This window comes from Penaeus japonicus, unplaced genomic scaffold (genome assembly GCF_977035675.1).
Source record: "Penaeus japonicus unplaced genomic scaffold, GWHDUDI00000001_assembly GWHDUDI00000022, whole genome shotgun sequence".
Classification (NCBI taxonomy): domain Eukaryota; kingdom Metazoa; phylum Arthropoda; class Malacostraca; order Decapoda; family Penaeidae; genus Penaeus; species Penaeus japonicus.
Genome location: NW_028234424.1, coordinates 4,534,009 through 4,557,700, shown reverse-complemented (window position 1 = coordinate 4,557,700; position 23,692 = coordinate 4,534,009). Strand labels below are relative to the sequence as shown.

At 37.4% G+C, this 23,692-nt stretch overlaps 1 protein-coding gene and 8 non-coding genes across 9 annotated transcripts in view; 3 read left to right on the top strand and 6 right to left on the bottom strand.

Annotated features, from left to right (window-relative positions):
- Window positions 1-23,692, top strand: part of LOC122263952 (rab-like protein 2A) — a 107,339-nt gene that overhangs the window by 18,946 nt on the left and 64,701 nt on the right. The window lies entirely within an intron of this gene.
- LOC122263990 (U5 spliceosomal RNA) lies at window positions 1,489-1,606 on the bottom strand. The gene has a single exon (XR_006224168.2). It is a non-coding gene; the product is annotated as a U5 spliceosomal RNA (small nuclear RNA).
- LOC122263963 (U2 spliceosomal RNA) lies at window positions 4,590-4,782 on the bottom strand. The gene has a single exon (XR_006224143.1). It is a non-coding gene; the product is annotated as a U2 spliceosomal RNA (small nuclear RNA).
- On the top strand, window positions 5,734-5,896 carry LOC122263959 (U1 spliceosomal RNA). The gene has a single exon (XR_006224139.1). It is a non-coding gene; the product is annotated as a U1 spliceosomal RNA (small nuclear RNA).
- On the bottom strand, window positions 10,093-10,210 carry LOC147469270 (U5 spliceosomal RNA). The gene has a single exon (XR_015192121.1). It is a non-coding gene; the product is annotated as a U5 spliceosomal RNA (small nuclear RNA).
- On the bottom strand, window positions 13,105-13,297 carry LOC122263965 (U2 spliceosomal RNA). Its single transcript, XR_006224145.1, has one exon. It is a non-coding gene; the product is annotated as a U2 spliceosomal RNA (small nuclear RNA).
- On the top strand, window positions 14,362-14,524 carry LOC122263988 (U1 spliceosomal RNA). The gene has a single exon (XR_006224166.1). It is a non-coding gene; the product is annotated as a U1 spliceosomal RNA (small nuclear RNA).
- LOC122263987 (U5 spliceosomal RNA) lies at window positions 17,419-17,536 on the bottom strand. The gene has a single exon (XR_006224165.1). It is a non-coding gene; the product is annotated as a U5 spliceosomal RNA (small nuclear RNA).
- Window positions 18,662-18,798, bottom strand: LOC147469269 (U4 spliceosomal RNA). The gene has a single exon (XR_015192125.1). It is a non-coding gene; the product is annotated as a U4 spliceosomal RNA (small nuclear RNA).

Genomic DNA, 23,692 nt, shown 5'->3' with positions numbered 1-23,692 from the left:
ATCAAAGCACTGAAGGTGCAGGCAAAGCACTTAAAGTGTGCAAAATCTGTACAAAACAGCGTTTACTCTACTTTTCTTACGTTAAACAACACAGAAACAACAATATCTAGCGAGACGAGAGGCCCCGTCAGCAAGGGTAACTCGAGTGTCATAAGATTTCTTTGTTTGTTGCTGCTGCGTTTTAACCAAGGTGTGAGCGGTTGAACGTCTCGACATACACGAGTGTGCTGGGTGAATTCACTCTAGAATCCATGGAATTGATTTTAAGAATGGTCTTTATGGGTTGCCGTTGCTACTGATGTTTTAGAATGTTAGATTATTGTAGCACCAAAATAATACGCTTTTTATAGTGAACACTTGAAAGAACTAATACTGCATCAAAACCGAGTAAATTCTCGCGGCCGTGTCAAGTAAACAAAGAGTTAATCTTTGGAATATGTATTTTATGACTATATAAGACATTCGGCTTCTTAAATCTAGATCGTTAAAGAGAAATTGCTTAAAGAATTAAATAGATTTTTAAGGATCTTACAGATAGACAACTTTAAGAAGGCTCATTGCCTGAGAGTTACGTGGGAAAGTACAGAATACAGGAATATCATCGACTGAATAACAATGTAAATGGTATTCAGACATGTTACTGACTGACTCATTGTAAAACTAGAGCCCTTTTTTGTGTATTTTACTGTATTTAGAGACACCTGTCAAATGACAGGCTCTATCAATGCTGCAGTTAACTAAAATTGTAGTTTAGGGTACATAACAGCTTATTATTTTCTTTATACTTAGTGTTATAGAAGTATTGCTGTTTTAAGGGAGGACAAAAAGCAACTTTATTCTTTTCGTATTTATGTACTGTCATGAACGAATACGAAACATGTAGCTATCTGCAATGAAGATAGCATGAAGAGATAGGGAAGAGGAAGAAAACGTGCATATGACAGTGCCACAGTAAAATACATCCCTTTGAAGACATTGGGCATGGTTTGAGTCACTTTCCTCTTCCCGTTCTGCCTGCATATCCTTCATCTGTAGTACTTTAGAGCAAGAGGTCGGCAACTTGCTATGTGCCATCGCTCTATAAAGAAAGTCCTTGCTAAAGACCGTAGATGGGTGCTATTTATGGCTCTCCTGCTGGAGCTAGAAGAAAGTGGTATAGGTTTTGGATGTTTGGTGAACCCATTTTTCTTAATATTACGGCAGTTATTGCAAATATTACTGCAATTGTCATCACTCACTTGTTACTCGTAGCACAATAAAATAACAGCGATCCAAAATACCCAAACGTCATGTACGTTATCACGCCCGTTGTCATGCCAGAGCATCTGCGTTATGTATATCAAGATACCCGTACGCAATGGTTAAGGGCTATTGCATAAAGTTAGCTTTCAGGAGCTGAAGTGAGGGTAAGGGGGAATGACAAAACCGGAGTATAGTATATTTACTTTTCATTCGGAGACTATTCTCTTGTTACATATTATGTATTTTGAACCCACCGAAGTGGGCTATAGGAAAAATTGAGTAAGACTCATTAAGTTGTTCCCCTCCACGGAAATCTTTAGTAAAAGGCGAAAGATTTATGCGTTTTGAAGGGAAACCAGAGTTAACCAAAGGGGCGACAACAAAACACCTACTAAATAAGACTGAAGACATATAGCATGTTTCGAAATAATGCAATAAGGACGTATCATGGAAGTGACTCTTGAATTTTGTGTAGATTATAATGTCAAAATAGATTTTATTGTTGAATTATCCTCTGTTGTAATTATAGTAATTTGTCTTTCACAATCTGAATTGATCATTTAGTTTTTGACGGAGGAAAGGGAAATTTCTAAGATTATAAAAGATATGTATTTGATTATACGAAATGTATGTATATATATATATACATACATATATACATATACATGTACATATACATGTACATGTACATGTACATATACACATACACACCTACATATACATCCATACATACATTCATATTCACTGTTCAACAGTTAAAGACATTAATGACAATTATTTATATACTTTTATACTAGAATTAAGTAATGATAGAAGATTGGCTGCAATTTTTGTTTATTTTCTAAAAAAGCTAACCAGAAGTAAGGGGAAAATAAGTAATGGTTTAGGAAGATATATTTTGATGAGACCACGCCACAAACTATTAAAATGTTTAATAGAAAACGAGGGAACCAGGGTAACTCAAGCAAAATCAAGAGACCAATGCTTCCCTTTTAAATATTACTTCAGTTACCAATTTTCGAATGGAAGCTAATTGATTGTAAAAGTTTTGTGTATCATTATTTATATTAGCATGAACAGTATATCGTTGAGACGGGAGATTGTTGTAATTGGCTGTTCTCCAGGACGAGTAGTATTGCCACCTGCATGACACCCAGGATGTGTTTACTATCTTTCGAGACTTAAAAGTGCCATGTGACTGGGTTTATCATTGTTGTAGTATATAAATTGTATAAGGTCCATATCAGCCTATTATGTTATTTATACTTGAGAGTGCGATGGAAGTATTACAATTTTATGTGAGGGAAAAAAAGGTGTACTTTTGTTCACAAACATGAAATAAATAACCATGCCCAATGGTATAGAAAATAAGAGATGGGGATGAGGAAGGAGACCCGTGCGTACGACTGCGAGTGCCACATTACAAAGCCATTATTATGGGTCAAATTGCAGACGATGCATATTGCCTCTTCTCATTCTATTTGCACATCCTTTTTCGCTGGTACTACAGAGCCAATGTTCGGCATCTTGCTGTGCCATCGCTCTCTGAAGATAGTGCTTGGCAGAGACCGTTGCAAGGTGCCCTCCAAAGCTTTTTTTATCTGCAGCTGCTAGGAGAGAGTGGTATTATTTATGTTTGGGATTATAGACGAAACCCATTTAAGTGAATATTACGGCAATTATTATGATTGTGTAATTGGCAGCACAAGTCACTAAGTAGAGTTATTGTTCATAGTGTAATAGAGGAACACAGCGATCCACTTTCTACTAACGTCAAATATGCCATGACTAATGGTACCTACGTCATGCCCCCCATATCAATGTTTATATGTATTATGGTTGTTTATATGTATTATATATTTATATGTTTTTTTATATATATACAATACATAGGTGTATAATATGTCATATATGATACACATGTTTATATATATATATATATGATACACATGTTTATATATATATATATATATATATATATATATATATATATATATATATATATATATATATATATATTGCCTATGGATATTAGTCACGCCTTATTTGGTCGATACAAAATCATTGATGATCATTTCAAAGACAAGACTAATATTTATTATTAAATTAATGTAATCAACAAGTGACATTCTTTGTAATGTGTTGTTCGATCGATAGGATGCAGTTTTCATGCGGCAAAGTAGGTGTTGGGTGAGACGATGTGAATTGGTTGGTTTGCACATTTTGCAATGATGATCCTGCACAAATTGTATAGTATGCCATGTGTAATCTGGTTAGTGTAAGCGACTGCCTCCGCGACATACAATTTTAGACTATTAGGTTTGTCCATAATGATGCCCCATCGGTACTTTCATAATGCCTGATAGTACCGTGACCATTCTTTTTCATCTTGTTTGTAGTCCATACCTGATTCTCATGATTTCTTAGACAACTGATAATTCGTTTTTTTCTTTTTTTTAAATCTTCATTGGTAAGTGCTAATCTAGCTAACTGGTCGACTTTATGATAAAATCCCTTCATGAGACAGACCGTCAGTGACACTTGAAGGTCCTGTTCTGAAAGTCTGGATATTTGGTTTTGGATATATCTGCATACTTTCTGTCTGGGTCTAAATGTTTCCGAAATATTAAGAGAATCAATGCATCCCACATTATAGCTGGTGATAGGATGGGCAGTTTTGGCTCTCCCTTCTAAGTTAGAGCGCATCAGATTGGTAAAATGAGGCAAGTAAAATTCTCGTAGCCTTGTTCACTAGAACTTCAAGGGGTTTGAGAGCATTTGAAGGCAACAGATTAAGAACCGGATTCACAAAATGTCAATCACGGACCGAACTAAGGAAATATGCCTCAGGACTCTGAAGGAGGCAACAACATATCTGCTACTTATGCATTGCAATGGTATTAAACATTCCAAGCAACGTTCCTTTATATTTTGAATAATTTCCTGGGTTAAACGAGAATTGCGTGACATAAGATGTGGAGCAATCACTATGACACTAAAATATATGCTTAGTTTTAATAAGGTTGATTATGAGACCAAGAGAAGCACACTTTCTGCTCAATTATCTGAGCCCATATTCTCTATCAAAGACCAAAATGATACCATCCACAGATGATGTGATATTGCATAGGTCTTCTAATTCATTGTTGGGCCCATAGAGAGACTGCTTAAGTATAACTAACTAAATTTATATTGAATTATGTCGGTCAGATTTTAAATTTGCTTTTACAAAAATCACTTGTTAAGAAAGTGTCAGCATAGTTATTATATTTAGTAACCCAAATGGATAGGGATCAGTAGCATACGACTGAATTGTTATAATGTGAATCAGATTTTATGCTCCCCGTGGGGAGTGGACCAATCCCGGAGGTACTGCAATACCGGGCCGATCCGCGGCAAAGGTGGAGCAAGCCCCTAGCACTTCGCCATATTCCAAAAATCAGTTTAATATCGTAGATCCCACATGGGGATCGTATCAGATATTAAGCTGATAAGAACAGATACTACACTTTGATCTTAGCCAAAAGGCCGAGAAGCGATAAAGAAAATAGTTTGAGAGAACCCCCAACAAAATATTCCTGAAGACCCATTGCTTAAAAATATTCTTTTGCAGAACGGCATAATTAGCGGTTACTTTTTAAACTTTTTTTTTCATGCACTATTTTTTATTTTTTATTGTGCATGAATGGAGTATTTGGTTGAGATTTGTATGCAAATAAATACATATGCATGCATACATATGTACTCTCACACACACATATACATACATACATACATATATCCACATACCTACACACATTATATATATTTATATATTTATATATATAGAGAGAGAGATAGAGATTTATATGTATATATACATATATATATATAGATATAAAGAGAGAGAGAGAAAGGATGAATGAGAGAATCTGGATGAGAGCCAAAGAAAAAGAGAGGGGGATGGAAATTTTTTCATATATCTATGTTTATATGCATATGCAAGTAAGTATATTGTATGTTTGTATGTTAACCCTTATTTCCTAAATGAAGAAGGATTTGGAAGCTTGTTCATCATGCTCGGATATGATGAATATATATGTGTATTTGTATTTGTTTATACTTTGGATTTCTTTTATAAATAGATACGGTTTATTATTAGCAGATGAGAGTTCGTGATAAGTAACGTCAAGAGTATCAAAGAACATAATTAATTAAAGAAAGAAGAAAAACAAAAAGATTGATCAAAATGCTAACTTAAAATTCCGAAATGAGAAACGTCCTGTGACCTGCGTTGTGGAGTAACTAGTAATTTTAATGTTCGTTAACTTGTAGTGAATAATTTTGCATTTGTATGAGTTTCTTATTTATTTCTTTTCATTTTTGAAAGATGAATTTAAGAAAGACTGATTCATATAATCAAAGGCAAACGTTAGTTTTGCATAAATCGTTAGAATCCGCGTGGTGTTTTCAGTGAGTGGCAGCGTGGGTTGGCGCGTCGGCCGGGAAGGCATACTTACCTGGCACAGGAGATACCGTGATCACGAAGGCGGTTCTCCCAGGGCGAGGCTCACCATTGCACTCCGGTGGCGCTGACCCCTGCGATTAACCCAAATGTGGTTAACTCGAGTGCGCAATTTTTGGTAGCGGGGGACTGCGTTCGCGCTATCCCCCTTAAAACAAACAGGCAGGAAGAGAAACTAGTGGAGACAGTGAAAAGTAAACGAGTAGTTCTGTTTTGATCTCCAAGAGGAAATTTAATAATACAACTGTGCCATAAATAAGATATTGTGTATAAGATTAACTTTTCTTTCTTTGTTGGATTTATTGGGTATCAACCAGCGGCACATGCTAAGGTCATTAAGCCAATGTTCCCATTTTATCTTATCAATCTAGAGAAGGTCATAAAATTTTGTCTCCTTTAGAAAAGTGATTACTTTTTAAATTATTTTTTCATTGTTTGATAATTTTTTGATGTATCCCATGTTTTTTATTTGTAGGTAGTTTTTTAATTATTTGTCTTTGTTGTTTATATTTATTGCAGGATATTAGGATGTGCGCCATTGTTAAGTGGTTGTTGCAATGGCCACATTGTGGAGGGAAATTTTTCTCTATATAGGGAGTGAGGTGTGTCAATCGTGTGGCATTGACCCTTATTCGGGCCAACACCACCTCCTCCCTTCTGTTTTTTTTTGTGGGCTGTGTCCCATTGTTCTATTTCCATTTTGAGTTTGGTGATTTTGAGGTTGGTCCACTCACTTTGCCACAGGAGACGAATTTTTGCTTTTATAAAAGAGACAAAACACCTGAGATCTGTGCGGACAGTGCCAGGCTCCAGAACACCAGTTGACCCGGCTAATTTGTCAGCCTGTTCATTGCCATGAATACCCGAGTGTCCAGGTACCCATATCAGCTTGATTGATTTGTTGGCACTATGTAGTTTACGAATGATATTACCCTTATTTCATTTTTGGTGGTTTCTAAGGATTTAATTGCTTTAAGTGAACTTGAAAGGCTTTTTTGGAGAACAATAATATCGGGAGCATAGGACGAGTTTAATTTTGATCCAAGACTTCGACAGTTCCATTGTATAATGGTAAACGCATGGATTACGTTTTATGAGGTTTTGAAGTGCCTTGTCCGCCGGTTTTTATTTTTTTTCCTCCTCTCCCTCGCTTCCCGAGAGCCTCTCTCGGGAATTTTTTTGAGACAGTAGCCTCCATGGCTGCTCCCCACTGGTAGGGAGACGCCCGGTGGAAGATGATTTACTCTTTCGAGCAGACCAAAAACCAGACGAAGCTCCTAGTTGAGGTCGCCTGGACAAGAAGGTGCGATCCAGATAATGATTTGGTATCATCCTCCTTATGCAATTTCCATTATTGTTTTATTCAATTCTTTAATTTGAGTCATTAAGTCCTTAACAATTTTCTTAAGTTCAGAAATTTCTTGATCTTTTGCTGCGAGCTGCTGACAAACACTGCTTGCACTTGAAACATTGATATTTAATGCTGAAGCGTAAGAAGTATTGGGTTTGCTTGCCAAACCTTCAACTTTCTTCTTGGCCTCACGGTAGCTAACATCGTGCTCTCTCATGTATGCCAATGTCTCAGTCTCCTTCTTCAGGCTGCTGCACTCAGCAGAGCCTGGCTGATGGGGACCTCCACAGTTAGCACATTTGAGTGCGTTTTCCGTGCATGTGGTATCATGTGCTCCAGTACATTTACCGCAAGTGAATTTGTTAGTGCCCTTATCAATGCATCTTAATGAGGTGTGTCCAGTTTTTTGGCATGTATTACAATGCATTGTTTTTTTGATATAAGGTCTTACTTGAACGATCTCATATCCGACTTTAACAGTACTTGGGATTTTTGGTATAGAAAAGGTCAAGAAACACAATCGGGTTTTTGTTCGCACATTCCCATCCTTCTTGGTCATGCAGTTTACGTCTACTACGCTTTGGTCCTTCATGGCCTCAAGAATTTCACTTCCTTCCATTGTCCTCAAATCCCTATGAAAGATTACTCCCTTACAGGTATTTGGGCCAAAAGGAATGAACGTCTTTACTTTGAGGTCATGAATTTACGTCAGTTTAAGCAAATCCTTAACCTGAGATTTAAACTGCACTTTAACAAGGAGGCTACCATATCGCAATTTTCGGACAAAATCAAAACAGTCTTCCACTTGACCATCAAGGACCTTCTTAATGATAAAGGGGCTGACATTCTGCTGGGATTGATTTTCATTCATGCATCGGATGTTTACACACCTTACATTCTCCGGGGGGATATTAATTGGTCTTCTGGGTCGGTCATTGGTCGGGGTTCCTTCAGGGGTCATAGTTGTCTTAGAGGAGTTATGAGTCACCCCTCTTCCTTGAGGAGGAGGAAGGGTAGCCGGGGAATCAACCATACTGGGGTGTCGGACCAGGTCCGAACTCTGGGCCAAAGCCCGTTGTCCTGAGGGGACTTCCTGTCCCTTAACTATTGTATCAACCTAATCCCAATAGCTAAGAGAATATACAGTCTTTTTGTTACACGCCCCCCTCCCCCTAGTGGAAGCCTGGTTGCGTTCTCTAGTACCAACTATGGGATCTGAGTTGTTTGGAAGACGCTTTCCTACCGCCGAACCTGCCTAGTGCGAGGGTCGGTAAGTCGGTGCCCACCCCCCAAGCGAATACGGGAGCTCACAAGGAAACTCCAGTAGGCTCAGGAAAGTCACACAGAAAAAAATGGGAAAAAATCAGGGGAAGAAAAGAGTTGCGCCCAAAGGACGCCCGAGACAACTGGGCCTCCCTACCCAGGGGTCACAGCCCGTAAGGGCTACCCTGGGGTAGAAGAGTGCTGCGGGTCTGGGGTGGGGTGCCGACTACGACTACTGTAGCCTCTTGTCACCTGCAAAATCAAAGCACTGAAGGTGCAGGCAAATCACTTAAAATGTGCAAAATCTGTACAAAACAGCGTTTACTCTACTTTTCTTACGTTAAACAACACAGAAACAACAATATCTAGCGAGACGAGAGGGGGCCTCTCGAGTATATATATATATATATATATATATATATATATATATATATATATATATATATATATATATATAACTCGAGTGTCATAAGATTTTTTCGTTTGTTGCTGCTGCATTTTAACCAAGGTGTAAGTGATTGAACGTCTCATACACGAGTGTGCTGGGTGAATTTACTCTAGAATCCATGGAACTGACTTTATGAATGGTCTTTATGTGTTTCCGTACCTACTGATGTTTTAGAATGTTAGATTATTGTAGTACCAAAATAGTACTCTTTTTATAGTGAACACTTGAAAGAACTAATACTGCATCAAAACCGAGTAAATTCTCGCGGCCGTGTCAAGTAAACAAAGAGTTAATCTTTGGGATATGTCTTGTATGAATATATTAGTCAGTCGGCTTCTTAAATCTAGATCGTTAAAAAAAGTTGCCTAAAGAATTAAACAAATAAATTGATTTTTAAGGATCTTACAGATAGACAACTTTAAGAAGGCTCATTGCCTGAGAGTTAAGGGGGAAAGTACAGAATACAGGAATATAATCGACTGAATAACAATGTAAATGGTATTCAGACATGTTACTGACTGACTCATTGTAAAACTAAAGCCTTTTTTGTGTATTTTACTGTATTTAGAGACACCTGTCAAATGACAAGTTCTCTCAATGCTGCAGTTGATTAAAATTGTAGTTTAGGGTACATATCAGCTCATTATTTTCTTTTATACTTATAGAAGTATTGCTGTTTTATGGGAGGACAAAAAGCAACTTTATTTTTTCGTATTTATTTACGAGTGCCAAAGTAAAAGACATCCCTTTGTAGACATTGGGCATGGTTTGAGTCACCTTCCTCTTCCCGTTCTGCCTGCATATCCTTCATCTGTAGTACTTTAGAGCAAGAAGTCGGCAACTTTTTTATGTGCCATCGCTCTATAAAGGAAGTCCTTGCTAAAGACCGTAGATGGTGCTATTTATGGCTCTCCTGCTGGAGCTAGAAGTAAGTGGTGTAGGTTTTGGATGTTTGGTGAACCCATTTTTCTTAATATTACGGCAGCTATAGCAAGTATTACTGCAATTGTCATCACTCGCTCGTTACTCGTAGCACAATTAAATAACAGCGATCCAAAATACCCAAACGTCATGTACGTTATCACGCCCGTTGTCATGCCAGAGCTTCTGCGTTATGTATATCAAAATACCCGTACACAATGGTTAAGGGCTATTGCATAAAGTTACCTTTCAGGAAATGAAGTGAGGGTAAGGGGAATGATAAAAACCGGAGTATAGGAAGGTATATATATACTTTCTTTTCATTCGGAGACTATTGTCTTGTTACTTATAATTATGTATTTTGAACCCACCGAAGTGGGCTATAGAAAAAATTGAGTAAGACTCATTAAGTTGTTCCCCTCCACGGAAATCTTTAGTAAAAGGCGAAAGATTTATGCGTTTTGAAGGGAAACCAGAGTTAACCAAAGGGGCGATAACATAACACCGACTAAATAAGACTGAAGACATATAGCATGTTTCGAATTAATGCAATAAGGACGTATCATGGAAGTGACTCTTGAATTTTGCATAGATTATAATGTCAAAATAGATTTTATTGTTGAATTATCCTCTATTGTAATTATAGTAATTTCTCCTTCACAATTTGAATTGACCATTTAGTTTTTGACAGATGAAAGGGAAATTTCTAAGATTAAAAAAAGATATGTATTTGATTATACGAAATGTATGTGTATATAACTAATATATACATATATATATACATATACACATACACATACACACACCTACATATACATCCATACATACATTCATTCATATTCACTGCTCAATAGTTATAGACATTAATGACAACCATTAATATACTTTAATACTAGAATTAAGTAGTGATAGAAGATTGGCTGAATTTTTTGTTTATTTTCTAAAAAAAAAAAGCTAACCAGAAGTAATGGGAAAAAATAAGTAATGGTTTAGGAAGATATATTTTGATGAGACCACGCCACAAACTTACAAATGTTTAATAGAAAACGAGGGAACCAGGGTAACTCAAGCAAAAACAATAGACCAAGGCTTCCCTTTTAAATATTACTTCAGTTACCAATTTTCGAATGGAAGCTAGTTGATTGTAAAAGTTTTGTGTATCATTATTTATATTAGCATGAACAGTATATTGTTGAGACGGGAGATTGATGTAATTGGCTGGTCTCCAGGACGAGTAGTAATGCCACCTGCATGACACCCAGGATATGTTTACTATCTTTCGAGACTTAAAAGTGCCATGTTTACTGGGTTTATCTTTGTTGTATATAAATTGTATAAGGTACATATCAGCCTATTATTTTATTTATACTTGAGAGTGTGATAGAAGTATTATAATTTTATGTAAGGAAAAAAAAAATGTGTAGTTTCGTTCACAAACATGAAATAAATAGCCATGCCCAATGATAAAAAAAATAAATAAAGAGATAGGGATGAGGAAGGAGACTCGTGCGTAGGACTGCGAGTACCACATTACAAAGCCATTATTATGCGTCAAATTGCAGACCATGCATATTGGCTCTTCTCATTCTATTTGCACATCCTTTTTCGCTGGTACTACAGAGCCAATGTTCGGCATCTTGCTGTGCCATCGCTCTCTGAAGATAGTGCTTGGCAGAGACCGTTGCAAGGTGCCCTCCATAGCTTTTTTTTCCTGCGGCTGCTAGGAGAGAGTGGTATTATCTATGTTTGGGATTATAGACGAAACCCATTTAAGTGAATATTAGGGCATTTATTATGATTGTGTAATTGGCAGCACAAGTCACTAAGTAGAGTTATTGTTCATAGTGTAATAGAGGAACACAGCGATCCACTTTCTACTAACGTCAAATATGCCATGACTAATGGTACCTATGCCATGCCCCCCATATTATCTATGTTTATATGTATTATATATTTATATATGTTTTTTATATATTATATACAATACATAGGTGTATAATATGTTATATAATACACATGTTTATATATATATATATATATATATATATATATATATATATATATATATATATATATATATATATATATATTGCTTATGAATATTAGTCACGCCTTATTTGGTCGATACAAAATCATTGATGATCATTTCAAAGACAAGACTAATATTTATTATTAAATTAATGTAATCAACAAGTGACATTCTTTGTAATGTGTTGTTCGATCGATAGGATGCAGTTTTCATGCGGCAAAGTAGGTGTTGGGTGAGACGATGTGATTTGGGTGGTTTGCACATTTTGCAATGATGATCCTGCACAAATTGTATAGTATGCCATGTGTAATCTGGTTAGTGTAACCTACTGCCTCCGCGACATACAATTTTAGACTATTAGGTTTGTCCATAACTGATGCCCCGTCAGTACTTTCATAATGCCTGATAGTACCGTGACCATTCTTTTTCATCTTGTTTGTAGTCCATGCCTTATTCTCATGATTTCTTATACAACTGATAACTCGTTTTTTTATCTTCATTGGAAAGTGCCAATTTGGTCGACTTTATGATAAAATCCCTTCATGAGACAGACCGTCAGTGACACTTGAAGGTCCTGTTCTGAAAGTCTGGATATTTGGTTCAGGATATATCTGCATACTATGTGTCTGGGTCTAAATGTTTCCGAAATATTAAGAGAATCAATGCATCCCTCATTATAGCTGTTGATAGGATGGGCAGTTTTGGCTCTCCCTTTTTAAGTTAGAGCGCATCAGATTGATATAATGAGGCAAGTAAAATTTTCGTAGCCTTGTTCACTAGAACTTCAAGGGGTTTGAGAGCATTTGAAGGCAACAGATTAACAAAGTCAACCACGGACCGAAGTAAGGAAATATGCCTCAGGACTCTGAAGAAGGCAACACCATATCTGCTACTTATGCATTGCAATGGTATTAAACGTTCCAAGCAACGTTCCTTTATATTTTGAATAATTTCCTGGGTTAAACGAGAATTGCGTGACATAAGATGTGGAGCAATCACTATGACACTAAAATATATGCTTAGTTTTAATAGGGTTGATTATGAGACCAAGAGAAGCACACTTTCTGCTCAATTATCTGAGCCCATATTCTCTCCCATCAAAGACCACAGATGATGTGATATTGCATAGGTCTTGTAATTCATTGTTGGGCCCATAGAGAGACTGCTTAAGTATAACTAACTAAATTTATATTGAATTATGTCGTTCAGATTTTAAATTTGCTTCTACAAAAATCACTTGTTAAGAAAGTGTCAGCATAGTTATTCTATTTAGTAACCCAAATGGATAGGGATCAGTAGCATTCGACTGAATTGTTATAATGTGAATCAGATTTTATGCTCCCCGTGGGGAGTGGACCAATCCCGGAGGTACTGCAATACCGGGCCGATCCGCGGCAAAGGTGGAGCAAGCCCCTAGCACTTCGCCATATTCCAAAAATCAGTTTAATATCGTAGATCCCACATGGGGATCGTATCAGATATTAAGCTGATAAGAACAGATACTACACTTTGATCTTAGCCAAAAGGCCGAGAAGCGATAAAGAAAATAGATTGAGAGAACCCCAACAAAATATTCCTGAAGACCCATTGCTGAAAAATATTCTTTTGCAGAACGGCATAATTAGCGGTTACTTTTTAAACTGTTTTTTCATGCACTATTTTTATTTTTAATTGTGTATGAATGGAGTACTTGGTTGAGATTTGTATGCATATAAATACATATGCATATATACATATGTACGCTCACACAGACACACACACACAAAAACATACACATACATCGTATATCCACATACCTACACACATTATATATATATATATATACATATATATATATATATATATATATATATATATATATACATATATATATAATATATATACATACATACATACATATATACAGAGAGAGAGAGGATGAATGAATTAGAGAATCTGGATGAGAGCGAAAGAGAAAGAGAGGGGGTGGAGATTTTTTCATATATCTATGTTTATATATATATGTAAGTAAGTATATTCTATGTTTGTATGTTAACCCTTATTTCCTAAATGAAGAAGGAACTGGAAGCTTGTTCACCATGCTCGGATATGATGAATATATATGTGTATTTGTATTTGTGTATGCTATGGATTTTATATATATATATGTATATATATATATATATATATATATAAATAGATACGGTTTATTATTAGCAGATGAGAGTTCGTGATAAGTAAAGTCAAGAGTATCAAAGAACATCTTCATTATTAAAAGAAAAGAAAAGAAAAGAAAAAAAGATCGATCAAAATGCTAACTTAAAATTCCGAAATGAGAAACTTCCTATGACCTGCGTTGTGGAGTAACGAGTTATTTTAATGTTCGTTAACTTCTAGTGAATAATTTTGCATTTGTATGAGTTTCTTATTTATTTATTTATTTTTTTATTTATTTTTTTATTTATTTTTTTATTTATTTTTTTTTTTTTTCATTTTTGAGAGATGAATTTAAGAAAGACTGATTCATATAATCAAAGGGTAAAGTAAGTTTTGCATAAATTGTTAGAATCCACGTGTGGTTTTCAGCGAGTCGCAGCGTGGGTTGGCGCGTCGGCCGGGAAGGCATACTTACCTGGCACAGGAGATACCGTGATCACGAAGGCGGTTCTCCCAGGGCGAGGCTCACCATTGCACTCCGGTGGCGCTGACCCCTGCGATTAACCCAAATGTGGTTAACTCGAGTGCGCAATTTTTGGTAGCGGGGGACTGCGTTCGCGCTATCCCCCTTAAAACAAAATAATGTAGAAAGAGTAATATGAAATCGTGAAGTGGATAACGAATAGTTGTATTTGAATCTCCAAGAGTAAAATTGATAATTCACAATTCTTTCAAAATTATATCCATGCGGGAGCGGTATCCCCCTTTATACTTTATACGATAAGCGGATTATGGCCAAGACTGGCTACTTGGATCCATAGTACATATTTCCAAATTGAAAAGTATTGTCCACTGGCTACTGCAACTACATAGTTTATGAACTTTGAAAATGAAGGTATTTTTAATTTTATTATAGCTAATGTGATTGCAAAGATATTACTCTGGCGACTGATATTAATATTTTTCCGATTCGTATGTGGAGCCCATCCCCTTCAGAATCTTCTACAGTATATTCCTTTAATGGTATATTACCGTTATACCAGTGAATGCATAAAGCCGGGAATACAATAGTATACACTGCACTGATATAAAAATACACGAAGGAGCAACCTCTTAGACTGTAATACAACAGCTGGATAGGAAGATCAGGAATAAATGCCACAAGACAAAGATAGTTGGAAAAGCTAGAAAATTACATGCAAATCTACCTATTTTGGACGAAAATGTAGCGAAGGCTTTCAAACAGATGGATGGAAAATCAACAGCCCAGATGGAGTTACGGTCGAAAACATATGATGAAGTATATGAAAAGATTATGGGTAGGACAAGAGAAGTTACTGAAGTGCATTATGGGTACGTGGAGTAAGGGGGGGGGGGGCAAGAAATGCTATCTACTTGTTAAGGATGGTAATGGAAAGACCGATGCAAATACAGATTTGTACATTCGCTTTATTGATTACGCGAAAACATATGATGAAGTACATGAAAGGTTTATGGGAGCGTTAGAGAAGTTAGACATAGATGAAAAGTGATTGGAATTGATTGAAAATATATATTGGGATCAAAATGTTGCTGTCAGAATTGATAAAACGATAGATAACAGAGTCGAAATAAAAAGGAGGGTGACATAAGGCTGTGAGATGTCGCCAGACCATCATGAGGAATTTAAAGATCTGGAGTCATTCAATTCAACAGGGCAAATCCAAATATCAGATATGCCAATGATACAGCTCTTATTGCAGACTCAGAGAAGCTTCAACGTATGTTAAATATAGTTTTGGTAAACGGTGAAACGAAGGATCTATCGCTCAGCAAACAAGGTACTTGGTTATCTATGAAAAGCCCATCACCGAAATTAACAATTCACGGTGGGAAATTTGAGAAAAAGAACATTTATTTGCGAAGGTGGATGACATAAGCAGCCATATTCTAAGTCCCTAAGCGCGCCGTGTACATGACATGAACATGCCGCGATTCTTATTCTAGAAGCGCGGGTTCGCGGCAAAAGCGTGGCAAATTCGTGGCAGATGCGTGGAAAGTATTGGAACAATCGTGGAAACTCCGTGGCAAGGGGGTAGGCTTGTCACGATAGTTACACAAGTGAAAAAAATCATATTTTTACTGTACTTTTTCTTACCAATACTTCATATGAGCATACTACGTTTGAAAAGTAATACCTATATTGGTTATATTAGGCATTATTGTCCTAGACACGGATTACAAACTCTTTTAGGAAAACATGGATTCTCTGCTGATTTTGAGTTTGTTTACCTTTTGGCGGACTTTTCGAAGGAGAGTGAAGCTAAATGAATGGTAAAAGTAGTCAGGGACGTAAAATTAAAGCATATAATTATATGAAATATGTATACATTAAATCTATATGCATGATATATTAAAATGCGCATATATGTACAGTATATACAAAGATAAAATAAGGAAGATCTGTTCATAAACACACGGTCCCTCACATCCCGTTTGTTTTGATCGAGCGTAGAGTGAATTACCAACAGCGCGTTCGTGAAATGGTTGTCAATTCTTTAACTAGGAACAAGTACAACGACTGATTCATACCAAAATTGAATTATCTTATGTTAGTGCTACCTATGATTGTAGTTTCTCTTATGAATTTGTCGTGTGGACAGTGCCATTCATCCGAAACATGTTAATAAGTGGGTTAACTTTGGAACGGTTGGTAAACCTGAAGCAGTTGACGCAAACGTGCCGCGCTTTTGCGTCCTAGATTACCGCATTCGTTACATGAACACGACATGGACATAACATGAACATGACATGGCCACGACACGCAGAAAACGTTATAGAATACGGCTGAAGATCGCGAAATATAATTACACAGGCGAGAGTTTTTTTCGGAGAATGAAGCAAGTACTGAAAAATAAAGTTGTAAATATAGTTACCAGATTGAGAATGCTCTGTGTTGTTTAGTCTGTGATCTTATAGGCAAGTGGAACGAGGGCCATTAGTAGCACGAAGATGAGTCTAGAGGGCACAAGGATGTGTAGTTATAGAAGGATGTTGCGGACCAACTGGACAAAGGTCACCATTGAAGTTTTGAGTAGAATAGAATCAAACAATATGATATTGTTTCGAAGATTTAGATTCTTTGGTCATGTGAGGAAAGCAGAGAAAGAAAAGAAAAACCGGTAACAATTAGGAATATGGAAGGGAAACGAGCAAAGGGGAGGTAGAGACTGAAGTATGTGAATGGCAGAAACTGAACTTAAAGGCGAATGACATGAGAATGGCAATAGGAGTCAATGGCGTGAGATGGCAGCCAGCGTCAGCATCTGACAGGACACTTTAATCATAAATATAAGTGGATTATATAGATTATATACTCTCGTCTGTGAGTAATAAATAGATAAATTAATATCATCTGGGCAAAGAAATATCTGGTGTTCCACAAATGGCTCGCCGAAAATCCCTAATTGAAATCTTGCTACTGAGTATCACAATCTATGAGTGTTTCAGTTGAATGTATAATTCTTTATAATCTCGTGTGTTATGAACCCACCGAAGTGGGCTATAGAAAAAATTGAGTAAGACTCATTAAGTTGTTCCCCTCCACGGAAATCTTTAGTAAAAGGCGAAAGATTTATGCGTTTTGAAGGGAAACCAGAGTTGATGAGTGTAAGCATCTCTGACACCAACAGAGATAGACTGAGGACACACAGCGTGGTGTACATAAATGCAGTAAGTAAATATTATCAAAATAAACATTATTTTCAAGGAGTACGCATGGATTACAACTATAAAATATGGTTGTATCCAATAGTGAATTAATATCAGATGTAGATATACTCAGTTTTCCAATTTGATTGGGTCATTAAAATTTTTATGAGATGAATGTTCAATTTCTATTTCGTTCTAAACAATATATGATTATCCATTTTTCTTTGGAATATATTTCTGCATTTCAAAAGCATATACCCTCATTTCGATAACTGTAAATTTACATAAGTTGAGAATGCTTTTACATATGAACTAAATTACCTCAATTAGTTTAAATGCATATTCTACTATGCGTCTACTGAAAATATATCGTTTATAATAGATGATTAGCGGGAAATTGGATTTATTCTTTTATTTTTATTATGTTGACCGGAAGCAAAGGAAACGAAAAAATAGTGAAAATGTGTCAAAACCTTACGTCAAATGAAAAGAGTAATAGAAAACGAAAATACAAGGGGGAACTCATCAAGTTTTATCTCTTAAATACCACTATTATCATCACATTAGCGGATGTAGCATATTCTGGGAGGGTGGTAGTTGAATAACATGGGGCCGACAAGCACCAAGTCAATGGTTGTGAAGGGAAGGGTGTCCTGAGTTTTTTTTTTCTACTTTTCAGATACACTTTGAAAGTATAGTTCCAAGACATTTCCTTGTCTGGGCTTTAACATTTGTTGTCAGGCTCACTTTTAAGCAAAATATTGCACTTATTTCCTTATTAATGCTGTAAATTTTACAATCAGTGAAAAGCATATCTGTGACATCAGGGCATTGTTTATGAAAAAGGTACACATATGCTTGAAGTTTACGTTGCCATGTGTAGAGGGATTGTGGTACTCATTTCTAATTTCAACCATATTCAGTAATTTTCAAATCTTGACTTTTTAAACAGGAATGACAAATTATATATCTCTATCAATAGCATTGAGAATATATATGAACCAAATATATCGGTAGCATATATGCTAAACATGTTTGATTTATATTTACATTATTATTTTTTTTTTAATATGTGAATCTTTCTGTGGGCTATCAAAAATTGCCATGGCCGTCGGTCTTTCACGACGTCCAGGCGGGGTATTGGGAAAAGTTTTCAACTAGCAATAATCGCACCTCGGTTAAACCTCATTGGTTACGATATTGCCTTGCTTGCTTGCTTGTTGGATTTATTGGCTATCAACCAGCGGCACAGGCCAAGGTTATTAAGCCAATGATTCCATTTTATTTTATCAATCTATATAAGGTCATAAAGTTTTGTCTCCTTTAGAACAGTGATTACTTTACTGACTATTTTTTCATTGTCGTATAATATTTTTTTTATATTAAATGCTATATTTTTGGTTTGAAAATAATTGTTTATTTTTTGTCTTTGGTTATTGAAATTATGGCATCATGTTAATATATGATATATGGATAGGTTGCTATTGCATTGTTGGCATTGCGGAGGGAATCTTTTTTCTATGTATGGAGTGAGGTGTGTCATTCTTGCAGCGTTGACCCTTATTCGGGCCAACACCACCTCCTCCCTTCTAATTTTTCTGTGGGCTGTGTCCCATATTGTTATCTCTTCTTTGTTCTTGTTTATTGTGAGGTCGGTCCACTCACTCTGCCACAGGAGATGGATTTTTGCTTTTATAAAAGAGACAAAACACCTGAGATCTGTGCGGACAATACCAGGCTCCAGATCGCCAGTCGACCCGGCTAGTTTGTCAGCCTGTTCATTTCCATGGATACCCGAGGTCCAGGTACCCATATCAGTTTGATTGATTTATTGGCACTATGCAATTTACGAATGATATTACCCTGTATTTCATTATAGGTGGTTTCTAGTGATTTAATGGCTTTAATTGAACTTAACGAGTCTGAAAAAATGACTATTCTATCGTGGGTCGTCGATAGGGCAAAATCTAAAGCTTTATCTATTGCAAAAAGTTCAGCAAGAAAGATCGATGTATGATTCGGCAATCGAAATCTCAACTGACATTCAGTCGACCATACACCCGCTCCCACACACTCGTCTGTCTTGGACCCGTCGGTATATAAATGAAAAAAGGAAAGATGTTTAATTAGGATCTCTCTGAACCTCTGGCGTACCTCCACCTCCGACACCGTGGCTTTGGCTGATGGTAGCCAGTCTACAACGGTAGAAAAATTGGGTGTCTCCCACGGTGCTATATTTGATTGAACCAGGGTATCGATGGTAGAGAGATCTATACCGACTTTATCTGTGAGGTCATGGAGTCTATTGCATAGCGGCTTCCCGCCGCGTTGCTGTGGCCCTACCTGCCGGCGCAAAACATCCCTGTTGGGATGATGGGGCTGCCTGGCTACCTTGGCGGCATAAGTCAGCGCAAGCTGGCCGCGTCTAAGACGGAGGGGAGGTACTCCCGACTCTACCTCTAGGCGCTCGGTGCGAGTGCACATAAGGGCTCCAAGACAGACGCGTAAACACGCATTCTGCACTACATTCAAACCTTTCAGAATTGAGCTCGTTGCCGAGCCATACACGATTGACCCATAATCTACTTTAGATCTAATCAGGGATTTATATAACATCAGTAAAGACTTTCTATCAGCTCCCCATTTGTGTCCAGAAATGCACTTTAATAAATTGAGTGTTTTGACATTTATTCTTTAACTGACCAATGTGGTCTTTCCAATTTAATCTACTATCAAAAAGTAGACCAAGAAATCTAGCTGAATTTTGAATAGGTATTGGGTGGTTGTCTAGAGTTAGCCTGATGTTGGGCTTTCTCCTATGTGTAAAGACCACGCCAATACTCTTTCTTATGGAAAACTTAAAACCCCACTGGAGGCCCCAGTTATGAATCATATCCAGTGCCAATTGGATCCGATTTGCCGAGAACTCTGCATTATTGCTGGAGTGCCATAATGCACAATCATCGGCGTACAGTGAGTATTTAAGATTTCGAGGAGGAGATGGTAAAATGTCGTTTATCATACATAGAAATAAAGTTGGTGACAAGACACTTCCTTGTGGGACCCCGTTTGCCTGGACAAAAATGTCCGAGAAAGTGACATTGTCGGAAAATAATTTGACAGAGAAAGTTCTGTCAGAGATGAAATTTTGTATAAAACAAGGCAAGTTTCCACGTAATCCGAAAGCATAAAGTTTTCTGAGAAGGCCATGTCGCCAAGTCATGTCATAGGCTTTTTCTATGTCTAAAAATACTGAAATCAAAAAATGCTTTTTGGCAAATGCCTCATGAATATGACTTTCCAGTTTTACCAGCTGATCGAGAGTTTGGCGTCCCTTTCGGAAGCCGCACTGCTCGTCAACTAGTAAATTCCTGGTATTTAAAAAATGCAATAGCCTACTATTAACAATTCTTTCCATGACCTTGCATAAGCAACTTGTCAACGCAATTGGGCTGTAAGAGATGGCGGAACTGGGATTTCCCCTTCCTTTCAATATGGGAATGATGTGGGCGAAGTGCCATGAATTTGGAAAAGTCTGGCTTTTCCAAATATCATTGTACACTTCTAGCAACTTAATCATGTCATCATGATTAAGATGCTTTATCATCTCATATCGAATCTCATCGGGGCCTGGGGATGTTCCTCTACAGGCTTCTAGGGCTCGGACAAGCTCATTCATTCAAAGATCTTTATTGTAATCAAAATTATCTCCTGTGGCAAAGTGAATTGGTTGCAGCTCGGCTGCTTCCTTGGTGGTCAGGAATGCAGGGTTGTAGTTTTCCGAGCTGCTTGTATAAGAGAACTGCCTGGCGATTGTGTTAGCAATGTCTCTAGGTTCATCATAATTATTTCCCTCATGTAAGATGTTTCTGATTTTTATTGATTGTTTTTTTTCTATTCTATTGACTGTGGACCAAACCTCTGAAATTTTGGTGTTACTATTTATCGTAGAGACAAAGCTTCGCCAGGAGTCTCTTTTGGCTTGTCTGATTGTTCTACGAGCCCTAGCTCTCGCTTGTTTGTAATTGCGAAAGTTCTCGTTGGTAATATTATTATGGAAAAGCCTGTAGGCCCTATTTCGTTCACATAGCGCCCTGCGGCAATCTGGTGTCCACCATGGAACTCTATGCTTAACGCTATCTGTCGAAGTCTTAGGTATGGTTGCCATTGCTGCATTTATAATACAATTTTGAACATTGTTTACTTTATCATCAATGGTTTCTCCAACAACTTCGAGCTTGACGCTGCTTGTGAAGGCGACCCAATCTGCTCTTTTTACATTAAATTTAGGTGCTGAAGGCGTCCTCGTGGTGTCGCATGAATATTGAATACAAATAGGAAGGTGATCGCTTCCCAACGAGTCGTCAATGGTGTGCCACAGGCACTTGGCTGCTAGTGTTGAGGAAACCAGTGATAGGTCAATAAAGCTCAAATTACCGGTATTATCGTCTATTCGCGTTGGACTACCATCATTTGGAAGAACCAGATCAGAGTCGTTGATCAACTTAACTACTTGCTCACCTCTACCATTCACCCGCAGGGAACCCCATGATGTTTGACGAGCATTAAAATCTCCTAGAATTAATTTGTTGTTTGGCAGACTGTCCTGAATAGCAAAAAGCTCATCATATATTAACATTTTATCAGGTGGACAGTAAGCTGAGCATATAGTCAGATACGTGTTATTGAATTTTACTTTGCATGCGACGTGTTCCAAAGTAGAATTAATCGTCACTTCAATGAAAGGGAGATTCTGGTAGATGTACATGGCGACTCCGCCTCCACCCCTTCCCTCTCGGTCTTTTCTACAAAGATGGTAGTTTCTTAGCGATACGACCTCGTCAGAGACTTGGTCGTTTAAATGGCTTTCTTGTAGTACGATAATATCGGGAGCATAGGACGAGGCTTATAATCTAAGAGAGTTTAATTTTGATCTAAGACTTCGACAGTTCCATTGTATACTGGTATACGCGTGGATTACGTTTTATGGGGTTTGGAAGTGCCTTGTCCGGTGGTTTTTATTTTCTTTTTTTGGGAGGGAGGCGCCTCCTCCTCTCCCTCGCTTCCCGAGGGCCTCTCTCGGTAATTTTTGGAGACAGTAGCCTCCATGGCCTGCTCCCCTCCACCAGAGAGACGCCCGGCGGAAGATGATCTGCTCTTACGAGCAGAACTACCACCAGACGAAGTTCTAGTAGGGGTCGCCTGGACTAGAAGGTGCGATCCGGATTGTGATTTGGTATCGTCCTCCTTAAGATGCTGTTTTTGCTGGGTTGATTCAGCAATTTCTTTAATTGTCTTATTCAATTCTTTAATCTGATTCATCAAGTCCTTTACTGTTTCTTTTAATTCGGAAATTTCCTTGTCTTTAACTGCGAGCTGCTGACTAACACTGATTGCACTGGAAACATTGTTAGTTACTGCTGAGGCGTAAGAAGTATTGGGTTTGCTTGTCAAACCTTCAACTTTCTTCTTGGCCTCACGGTAGCTAACATCGTGTTCTCTCATGTATGCTAATATTTCAGTCTCTTTCTTCAGGCTACTGCACTCAGCAGAGCCTGACTGATGGGGACCTCCACAGTTATCACACTAGAGTGTCTTTTCCGTGCATTCAGTGGTATCGTGATCTCCAGTACATTTACCGCAAGTGAATTTGTTAGTGTCCTTATCCATGCATCTTAATGAGGTGTGTCCAAATTTTTGGCATCTATTACACCGCATTGGCTTTTGAATATAAGGTCTTACTTGAACAATCTCATATCCGATTTTAACAGTACTAGGAATTTTTGGTGAAGAAAAAGTCAAGAAACACAATCCGGTCTTTGTTCGCGCATTCCCATCTTTTTTGGTCATGCAATTTACGTCTACTACGTTTTGGTCATTCATGGCATCAAGAATTTCGCTTTCTTCCATTGTCCTCAAATCCCTGTGAAAGATTACTGCCTTACAGGTATTTGGGCCAACAGGAATAGTTACTTTTACTGTAATGTCATGTATCTGCGTCAGCTTAAGTAAATCATTAATCTGAGACTTAAATTGCACTTTCACAAGGAGGCTGCCATCTCGCAATTTACGGACAAAATCAAAACTGCCTTCCACTTGACCATTAAG